The 11801-nt window shown below is 41.6% G+C and overlaps 1 pseudogene; it reads left to right on the top strand.

Moving 5' to 3' along the window:
• Positions 1-1119: 1119 nt before the first annotated feature.
• LOC121744218 lies at positions 1120-9165 on the top strand (annotated as a pseudogene).
• The last annotated feature ends 2636 nt before the right edge of the window (positions 9166-11801 follow it).

Here is an 11801-nt window from a genome sequence, read left to right as displayed (position 1 = left end):
CATGATAAGGACGTTTTGGTTTACTCCATGTTTTCAAATTCGTTTTATGAACTAAGCACCTTTATAGTGAACTAAATGCTCTTATAATAAGCTACAACGTCCCTATAATTAAAAAAATCTAAAAACCATTCACTATAATGATGTTTTCGTTCACTCTATGTTATAAACTAAAACCTTTATAGTGAACTCCGCGTTATGATCTCTAGTTAACATTTAAATACCAGTAGCCTACTCTATCTCTATATATATTGTATTTGGAACGTTAACACTTACAATTGATAAAAATAAATAGTACTAGTAGTATTAAGTTTTTATAGAGGAAATTAGGCACTTTTATTAGTATGTATTTAAATCGTGAAAAAATATACACCATGTATTGATTAAAATAAATATACTCAGAAACAAGAACAATAGAAATTAAACGTCCCAGTAGTAGCTACCTAGATCAAAACACACTAGCCATCACGAAAGTGGCCATAGCTGCCATAAATTTATATACTCCATAAACCTATTTCTTGATTCATGAATCCCAGAGTTAACCAATTTGGAGCCGAAACGAAATGATTAAATCAGACACATGATATAATCAAACCCTAATTAAAAAAAATGGGTTTCTATACACACACACACACACATATAGGAGGTGGATCAATTAGTCTTACCATCAAGTGTTCATCTTGCAAACTATTGTGTTGTCGCCAAAGCCTTCTCATATCAATTTAAATACGACGATCAATTCGGAATTCGAATGAAAATCATCATCACCACTAAGATTCAAACTTCAAAGCTTGAATATATCATCAAAGAACACTTGAAAAAATCACATCAGAACTAGCTCAACTATCCTCTTAATTGATTTTATCAAATCCAACCATCTCAATTACTGTTCAAAAAATGCATCGAAGAGAAAAATCAAAGGATAATAGAGTTGTGAAATATTAATTTTATAAAAAAATATGAAATTTTAAGTTGAGAAATATCATGATATTTACCTAAAAATCATTATTATCTGATAAAATAAGTCAACTTCCTACCTAAATTTTAGCATAACTAATTATTGTCAAGTTAATTAATAGTTCAACCATCAATTCAATCTCCCATAACGAGATGATTGCCCCATTTCCAAGGTCTCAAAAACCATTATTTAAAGACAATGCTGATTTCAACGCATATCTGGAGAGGATTGTTTGGGAAAAAGTGGAGACCGACCGGCCTTTTCCCGATTCTCGATCATTTTTCAGGAGGGAAAGATTTGGATTTGCAGGATGTTTTCCAGCGGTTTGCTTTTGACAATATCTGCAAATTCGTGCTGGACTACGATCCCTTCACTTTGCGCCCCGGCTTGCCCTTTTTCCCTTACGAGAATGCCTTCAGCACCTTGACGGAGCCGCTTCTGCGGAGGCACATACTGCCGGAGTGGATGTGGAAGCTGCAGAGGTGGCTGAACGTGGGAGACGAGAGGACTATTGCAAAAGCCACTGTCGCGTTCGTGTAAAAAAATCAAGGATCCAAACAATAAATGTGACGAGACATTTAATTTTATGAAATTAAATGATATAGCGTCGATCTACATTTTACGTAGATAAATGTAGTATATTCACTTTCTCTAATCCGATTTCCGGTAAGTGAAAAATAGTGAATTAAAGTTGGGCATAATTAGCTTTTAATTAAAGCTTTAAGTTAGAGCTTAGGGAATAATTAACTAGTGTTAATTATCCCACATTGGAGAAGTAACACATCTTTTAATGTGTTTAAATTAAGTGACTATATGTTACTTGATAATTATAGTGGATCAAGATGGGTGAAAGGGCCCACATGCCCGCACGCACGCACGCGCGCGCGCCGCCCCCCTGCCCGAGCCCGTGCCCGTGCCCGTGCCCGTGCCCGTGCTCGTGCTCGTGGTCGTGGTCACAGTCGCAGTCGCGGTCCTCGTGCCCGGTCCCGGTCCCGATCCTGATCGTGATCTTGGATCTTGGCAATTGGTCTTTGGGTGATCTTCGGCAGTTACACTCTCGCAATGATGACAGCCATCATGACTGTTGACCCCCCAGCAGTAGACTGAGCCTATAAATAGGCTAGCCATTCCATGCATCTCTCTACAGAACATACACAAGCATTTGCATCATAAGCTCTCTCCCTCTCTGCATTGTCTTTCTGTCGAAGCTCTGCCCTCTCCTCCATCCTGTTCGCCGAGCTCTGCTGATAGCGGTGCTGCTTCACTAGAGACGTAGCCGTTTTACCTTTGGGGACGACACACCAAACCGAGAGCACTACCGGGGCGTATCTCGTCTTGCGGGAAGAGGCCTCCTCGACTCGGCTATCAAACTTCACGGTTTAGTTGTTTCAATTTTTCAGTTGTAATTTCAGTTCAGTTTTCCATTTGTATTCCTTCTTTTGGGTTGTATTACGCCCTACTGTTATCTCTTGTCTCGCAAGACGAGATAGAACTTGCCTTTGAAGGAATTTGGACCTTAAACTGAACTAAAACTTTCGAAACAATTAACACCTTTTGCTGGAGATGTCGACTGAATCCAACACCGCTGCTGCCATTTCCTCCACCATGGCGACCACTGGACCGGTCAATACTTCGTCGATTCCGACGATGATACCCACTCTCGGGCGCTATCCATCTTCATCAACAACCCATTGGGAGTTCGTTAACCCCATTGGGCACACTGGTGGATCCACCTCGAGTGGATCGGTTGGTTCCACTTTTAGTGGTTCCTTCGGATCCTTTAATGGATCGAGTGCTGGGGCCTTCGGGTCTCACACGAATGCTGGGGCCTTCGGGTCTCATGTGGGTGCTAGTCCCTTCGGGGATAGTACGATCATGGCGGGCTTTATGCCCAACATAAATGGTGGGGGCTCTATGCCCAACCATGTTGTTGGCTCCTTCGGGGGCAACGGAATTGGTTCCTTCCATGGACCAAGTGCGGCACCCATGGCACCAAGAATGATGCCACCTGCCGAGAAGCCACCAAAGTTTGGAGGATCTGACTTCAAGCGGTGGTACCAAAAGATGTTGTTCTACTTGACAACATTGGGCGTCGCCAACTTCCTCACGGAAAACGAGCCGCCCGCGCCAAGCGACCAAGAGACTAGGCTCGAAGTCATGGCGGACTATGAAGCTTGGAGAAAAGGGGATTATCTATGAAAAAATTTTATTTTAAGTGCATTAGATGATAGCCTCTAAACTACAATGTATACTCCAATGTAACCACATCTAAACAAATGTGGGAAAACCTAGAAAAGAAGTATAGCATAGATTATGCTGCAGGTACTGAACAAGTTGTAGCATCCAAGTTTATGGACTACAAGATGGTCGACTCTCGACCTATCATGGAGCAAGTCCAAGAGCTCCAAATGATCATCCACGCATTAGTGGCTGAAGGATGACCTTGCCCGACAAATTCCTAAGGTGCACGATCATTGACAAGCTTCCTCCTAGTTGGAAGGACTTCAAGAGCTATCTCAAGCACAAGCGAAAGCAGATGACCCTTGAAGACTTGATCGTGAAATTGCGCATTGAGGCTGATGTGCACAAAAGCGACCAAAAGGCTAAGGGCTTCACCCCACTTGAAGCCAATGCCAATCTGTTGGAGCGGGGCGGTCCCTCCAACAAACGCCCTCGCCCAAATCGTCCAAGTGACAAAGGGAAGGGAAAGCATCCTACAAAGAAGTTTGAAGGCGATTGCTACAAATGTGGCAAACCGGGCCACTTTGCTAAGGACTGCCGCAGCAAGAAGAAGAAGCAGGCTGCCCACGTCGTTGAGAAGGAGTTCAAGGACTGGGATGAAAACGACCTCATTGTTGTGGTCACTGAAGAGGTTAACCTTGTTGATAACAAGGGTGGCTGGTACATCGACACCGGTGCTACTGTTCATGTCTGCTCAGATAGGAGCAAGTTTGCCTCCTACACTGCTGTTGAAGGGAGGAAGATCAACATGGGGAATCAAGCATCGTCCAAAATCCTCGGCGTTGGCAACGTGATTCTCATGATGACGTCTGGCGTCACAATCACTTTGAAGGATATACTGCATGTCCCGGACATCCGCAATAACCTAGTGTCAGGATCAATACTAGTTAATAAGGGGTTTAAACTTGTATTTGAGTCTGATAGGTTTGCTATGTATAAGTTTGGAAAATCCCTCGGAAAAGGTTATGTAACCGATGGACTTTTCAAACTTAGTGTGGCAACTCGCAGTGTTGCAAAGCCATTGGCTAATAATAATAAAGCATCTACTTCCTCTTATTTGACTGAGTGTTCAAATTTATGGCATTGTAGATTGGGACATGTAAATTCAAAAGCCATCAAAAGATTAGTAAATTTAGATTTACTAAAGGCTAATGAAGTGGATACTCAAGATAAATGTGAAATTTGTCTTGAACCAAAAATGACTAAGTTGTCGTTTCACTCGGTGGAACGAAGCACAAAACCCCTTGAATTAATTCACACGGATGTATGTGATTTAAAGATGGTGCAAACTAGAGGTGGTAAAAAGTACTTTATCACTTTCATAGATGATTGCACAAGGTATTGCTACATTTATCTTTTAAGAAGTAAAGATGAAGCAATAGAAGCGTTCAAAAATTATAAGAACGAAGTTGAGAATCAACTTGGTTGTAAAATCAAAACGATTCGAAGCGATAGAGGAGACGAATATGTAGCCCCGTTTGAGGAGTTATGCAACGCAAATGGTATAATCCATCAAACTACTGCACCATATTCACCACAATCTAACGGTGTTGCAGAACGCAAAAATCAAACTCTAAAAGAGATGATGAATGCACTGCTTCTGACTTCAGGATTACCACATAACATGTGGGGGAAGCTGTTTTGACAGCCAACTATATCTTGAATAAGATCACTCTCAAAGGAAAAGATGTTACTCCTTATGAGTTGTGGAAGGGAAGGAAGCCATCCTACAAATACCTCAAAGTGTGGGGGTGTTTGGCAAATGTGATGGTTCATTCGCCCAAAGAAGTTACAATCGGACCTAAAATGGTTGATTGCATCTTCATCGGATATGCACTTAACAGTAGTGCATATCGTTTTGTTGTTCACAATTCTGAAATATCGACTATAACAGTAGGGACAACAATTGAGTCAAGGAATGCCGTATTTCTCGAAAATACATTTCCTTGCAAAGACAAAGAAAAAGTCGTAACCAATTCTGAGACAAAAATTGAAGAAGAAGCCACTAGTTCTAAACCAGTGGAGATTGAAGCCACCAGTTCTAAATCAGCGGATGAGGAACCTGAATCGCGCAAGCGTGCAAGGCCCGATCCAAAAGATACAGTACTAAGACGTGGTAATAGAGTCAGAACACAAAAAACATTTGGTCCTGACTACATTGCTTTTATGTTAGATGAAGAACCGACATCTATAAAAGTAGCCTTCGATGGCCCAGACGGGTTACATTTGAGAGAAGCTGTTCAAAGCGAAATTGATTCAATTTTGCTAAACCACACTTGGGTGTTGGTAGATCTACCTGAAGGTGTGAAACCTCTAGGTTGCAAATGGGTACTTAAAAGGAAATTTAAGGCAATGGAACAGTGGATAAATATAAAGCCCGATTAGTAGTAAGGGGTTTTAAACAAAAGGAAGGACATGACTTCTTCGATACCTATTCACCTGTAACTAGGATTACATCTATCCGAGTGCTTCTCGCTATTGCTGCATTGCACAATCTTGAGATTCATCAAATGGATGTAAAGACCGCATTTCTAAATGGTGAATTAGAAGATGAAATCTATCTGGAACAACCCGAAGGGTTTGTAGTACCTGGACAAGAGAAAAAGGTATGCAAGCTCGTAAAGTCTCTATATGGATTGAAACAAGCGCCATTGCAATGGCACTTGAAATTTGATAATGTGATGTTATCAAATGGGTTCAAGATCAACGAGTGCGACAAATGTGTCTATATCAAGAGCACTAATAACAGTCATGTTATAGTGTGTCTATACGTTGAGGATATTTTAATCTTAGGTAGCAACACTCAAGTAATTAACGGTACAAAGGTCATGTTAAAGAGAAACTTTGACATGAAAGACATGGGTCTAGCCGATGTAATTCTTGGAATGAAGATTCTAAGAACGTCTGATGGAATCATCTTAATACAATCGCATTATGTTGAGAAGATATTGAATAAATTCAAAGCCTATGATGGCGCGCCGGTTAAGACTCCAATTGAACTCGACGTTCACTTGAGCAAAAACAAAGGCGAGCCCGTTGCACAAGAAGAGTATGCACGGGTCATAGGATGCATTATGTACTTAACTAATTGCACTCGACCTGACATTGCTTGTGCCGTGAACAAGTTGAGTCGTTACACGAGCAAGCCAAGCATAGAGCATTGGAGAGCTCTTGTGAGGGTTTTGAGATATTTAAAACATACTCAAAATCATGGGCTACACTTCTCGAGATACCCCCGGTACTTGAAGGGTACTGTGATGCAAATTGGATATCCGACAATAGAGACTCACTTTCAACAAGTGGATACGTCTTTACTATTGGGGTGGTGATGTATCGTGGAAATCCACAAAACAGACATGTATAGCCCGATCAAGAATGGAATCAGAGTTCATTGCCTTAGATAAGGCTGAGGAGGAAGCCGAGTGGCTTAAGAACTTCCTTGAAGATATTCCATGTTGGTCTAAGCCAGTGCCACCAGTGCTGATCCACTACGATAGCCAAGCAGCTATTGGAAGGGCAAACAATGGTTTCTATAATGGTAAGTCTCGACATATACGTCGACGACATAACACCGTGAGACATTTGATCACAACAGGAGTGATTACAATTGACTACGTGAAGTCAATAGATAATCTAGCGGATCCGCTAACCAAAGGGTTAAACCGTGATCAAATGAATAAGTTGCTAGAGGGAATGGGTTTGAAATCCACAAACTAAAGAATTATCATAGTGGTAACCCAACCATGATGACTGGAGATCCCAAGAACTTGGTTCAAAGGGACAACTAAGCTATGAGAGTTCATGAGAAACACTCAACTATATCTATTCCCTAGAAGAGCAATAGAGTGTTGGAGAACTTGCCTAGTGGTAAAGGCTAAGTCTATGTCTTTTAATGGTTCTTAAAGGATCTCAAAGAGAAGGAGTTCTCAAAGAGACCAAGTATGGCAAGGTACTTGACTAAGAATCACCTATGTAAGTGCGAAGTGTGGTCGCTTCATAAAACGCAGTTATGAATCCAAAGTGGTGTCCAAGACCGCAATGGACACAAAACGTGAGAACGGTGCACGTTCTCACCATTGTCTCGGTGCACGCCGTGGGGGATTAGTTCAAAGTATCGCGCTACTAAGCCGCCTGTGTATCCGATGGTGTCGACTATGGAGGGTTCAAAGCCAACAACTACCTATCCTTATGCTTACATACCTCTCGAGGGTTGAGCTTGTGTCTGCATGCATACGCATTCGGCTATTTCCACTCATGTGGGGGATTGTAAAAAATCATGGTTAAATATGTCCGGTCAATGGATTTTGACCAAACAATAAATGTGACGAGACATTTAATTTTATGAAATTAAATTATATAGCGTCTATCTACATTTTACGTAGATAAATGTAGTATATTCACTTTCTCTAATCCGATTTCCAGTGAGTGAGAAATAGTGGATTAAAGTTGGGCATAATTAGCTTTTAATTAAAGCTTTAAGTTAGAGCTTAAGGAATAAATAACTAGTGTTAATTATCCCACATTGGAGAAGTAACACATCTTTTAATGTGTTTAAATTAAGTGACTTTATGTTACTTGATAATTATAGTGGATCAAGATGGGTGAAAAAGCCCACACGCGCACGCCGCCGCTGCCCGCCTGCCCGTGCCCGTGCTAGTGCTCGTGCTCGTGGTCGCGGTCGCAGTCGCGGTCCTCGGGCCCGGTCCTGGTCCTGGTCTCGGTCCCGATCTCGATCGTGATCTTGGATCTTGCTAATTGGTCTTTGGGTGATCTTCGGCAGTTACACTCTCGCAATGATGACAGCCATCATGACTATTGACCCCCCAGCAGTGGACTGAGCCTATAAATAGGCTAGCCATTCCATGCATCTCTACAGAACATACACAAGCATTTGCATCATAAGCTCTCTCCCTCTCTGCATTGTCTTTCTGTCAAAGCTCTGCCCTCTCCTCCATCCTGTTCGCCGGAGCTCTGCTGATAGCGGTGCTGCTTCACTAGAGACGTAGCCGTTTTACCTTTGGGGACGACACGCCAAACCGAGAGCACTACCGGGGTGTATCTCGTCTTGCGGGAAGAGGCCTCCTCGACTCGGCTATCAAACTTCACGGTTTAGTTGTTTCAATTTTTCAGTTGTAATTTCAGTTCAGTTTTCCATTTGTATTCCTTCTTTTGGGTTGTCTTACGCCCTACTGTTATCTCTTGTACTCCAGAAACCAACAGTTCGATGAATTCATCTATTCACATATAAGTTTCTCCCGTAGCGGTGATAATACGAGGGGCGTCTTGGATGCCTTCGAGAAGTTGTATAGAGAGAAGAAATCAGGAGTTATCAATGGCCCTCTGAGATCGTTCATCAAGGATATCTCGTTGAGCTTGATGTTCGCCGGGAGGGACACGACGAGCACGTGCCTGTTCTGGCTAGTCGCTCAAAACCCTACCGCGGAAGCGAAGATTCTAGAAGAAATGGAAGCGGAGCATGGTTTGAAAGGCAAGTGGAGGGCGTTCTCTGCGGAGGAGTCGCGGAAGCTAGTGTACCTGCACGGAGCGCTCTGCGAGTCGCTGAGGCTGTTCCCGCCCGTGGCGCTGGAGCATAAGGCGCCCGTGTCGCCTGACGTTTTACCGAGCGGGCATTACCTCCCGCCCAATGGAAAGCTCATAATATCATTCAATTCAGTGGTAGGATGGAGAGCGTGTGGGGGAAGGATTGCCTTGAATTCAAGCCGGAGAGGTGGATTTCTCCGAGCGGGAAGATCAAACACGAGCCGTCGTATAAGTTTCCGGCGTTCGACGCGGGGCCGAGGACGTGCTTGGGGAAGGAGATGGCGTTTGTGCAGATGAAGATGGTGGCGGCGGCGATACTGTACGGGTATAAGGTAAGGTTGGTTGAGGGGCATAAGGTTTCTCCTCGGGACTCGATCATTCTGCATGCTAGGGGAGGATTGAAGGTGTTGTTGTCAAAGAGGAATTGATGGGAAGGATGTGAACCGTTGATTTCAGATTTAAGATAAGATTATACAGACTGTTATCTTTTGCTTTATCCAACTTGCAGTTGCAGACAACCATTGCGCTTGTGTTTGCTCCATTTGTGTATTTTCTTCTTTTCTAGTACTACTATTTGCATTGCTGCTTAATGTACAAAACCATTGATTTTATGAAATAAATACATTGTTAAGTTTTAAGTTCCTTGAGATTCTAAAAAAAAGTTCCTTGAGATTCTCAAGTAACGCGGGCTTTGTGTCAATATATGAGCGGATAAAGTTTCTACGTTGTTGTTTATAGGCAATAAATTATCTAAACAGCTATTGCTTTTCTAAACTCAGTTGCCTCGTCCCTATCAAAGGGGATAGTTTGACACGTGTGGATATAATGGTAGCATAAGACAAGTGAAGCTTGCGTTGATCGTTGCTGCGGCTTGTAAAAGTAAACTCTTAGGTCCAGATGATTCGCTAGAGCACAGGGTCTAGGAGATCATGAACTCTCAGAATTCAGTTGTTGTCACAACAATCACGCTTCAAAACCTCAACCCTTTATACTATTGGCTAGTATAGGGAAGTCGAGATCGAATCTATGAGGACGGAAGGGTTTGGAATGCATTAAGAGAACTTTGGAGGGTTTGGTTGCTGCCACACAACATGAGGGTTGAGTTTTAACTACTAGACCTGGGAAATTAAAACTAATCTATTCTATCTACTGGATCCTAAGAACTGAAGGTGCTTCAAATATAATTGCAATCATGATTTGAAACTGAAAATTAACTTTAAATCATTCGCCAAATTTCCTGAGTCAAGCAAAATAAGTTTCCTAAAACAGCTAGACAACAAAGCATAAGAAAAAGTAACATAACAAATTTTTCTAAATAGCTACTGACAAAAAAGCTACAACTAACAAACTAAAGCGGATATGATTCTAACTATCGATTACCTTCATCTTCTTCAGTAAGCAAACATGAACTAGAACGAAACAGAGCATAGAACAGAGCATACTTCAAATCGAACGTTAAACAAGACGATTAAGCTAAATATCACCAGATCTAATCTACCAGGTCAAGCAAATCAACAATAACGGAAAATTCCATGCAGATCCAAAGTACGTACTCAGATGTAAACATTGAAAAGGAAATCTACACTAGATCCATCAGTTTCAACACCAACAAACCAGATCTACAACTTCCAACTCCCGATTCAACTCTGAATCAAGCCAACAGCCACAAATCAACTCAGATCTCTCCGATCTCAACTTCAAACGAACATTCAATTGCGAAAAGCATCCAAATCAGTAAAGTAAACACAAAACATCACAAATCAGAGTGAAAGTGGAAAATAGAACTAGATTAAACCATAAAACGTCAGAGTTTAACACAAAATAATCGCCGAACTTCCGACAAGGAAGCCGGCGAGAGAGGGTACGTGCAGAAAAAGTAAATGATAGTTTCTTCGCCCTTATCAGGACGGTGTTACACTTCCAACAGAACAAACACACCACACTACACTACCCCGAATCGCCCATGAAACCAAATGCGTGAGCTAAGATGAAGCGAGAGCCGAAACACCTAAGGAGTTTTCTAACTAAAAAGAGAGCTCTGGACCCCAAAAGAAAAGAGCTCCTTCTTCAATATTTTTCCTCGTATTTATAGGCGTGGCTCCAATCCCTAGGGCAACGGTCTTTGCGATTTGACGTTTGTGCCCTTGAGGATTCTGCTCATTTTCTTTACTTTTTGCTCCTATTTCCTCTGCCCTGGTAAATAGAACACGTTCCTGGTCTGGCAGAATATTCTCGCACCTGGACTTATAATAGCACCATAGAAAACACAAAATTTAGATCCAAAACAAATGCATGAAACGAGCCTTATCAACAAGGAATCTATTATTCAGGATCGAATGATACAAATGAGAACCATTTAGATATTTACCAATGTCCCATACCATTCTACATGGAATGAATTGTATAGGTAGGTGCGCCTTATGTGCAGGGCCAGTGAAAGATTAGGAGATTAGTGTTAACTGTCTATTGATAAAGGTCCACTTTTTTAACCTATGGTGCCAAGAATTAAGGCTAAGAAGTTCGGAAAAATTCTTTTTTTGATAATGCATGTTAATGGAATTCCATTTTAATGAAGGGTTTTAGTTGTATTCCGACTCAGGGAGTGACGCATAACCATTATGCGCCGTTAATAGAGAGACGCATAACCATCATGCCTCTTTATTTAGTGACGCATAAGAGTTATGCGTCATTAGGGAGTGACGCATAAGGGTTATGCGTCTTTTAACGACGCATAATGGTTGTGCGTCATTAACCAAAGACGCATAAGGGTTGTGCGTCTTTTCGATTTTGACACATTAGTCCCTAACAAATCTATCATTCCTACTATATTCCAAAAACTTAAAATTACTCGTCTTGAATTATTAAGAATGAAATATGCATATATAGATTAATTTTCATCGTTGGATTCTAGTCTGATTAGCCATAAAAGATAGTATAAAACTTGAACGTTTTAGATTGACAACTTCAATGCGAAAAAATATCAACCCAATTAACTTGCAATCAAAATAGGACTGATCCGAAATTCAATAAATTGGCTCGTTTGATATTTCTAATAGAATGGGAG

The sequence above is a fragment of the Salvia splendens genome, chromosome 8, assembly GCF_004379255.2.
Source record: "Salvia splendens isolate huo1 chromosome 8, SspV2, whole genome shotgun sequence".
Classification (NCBI taxonomy): Eukaryota; Viridiplantae; Streptophyta; class Magnoliopsida; order Lamiales; family Lamiaceae; genus Salvia; species Salvia splendens.
This window is presented reverse-complemented; position numbering and strand designations above follow the sequence as displayed.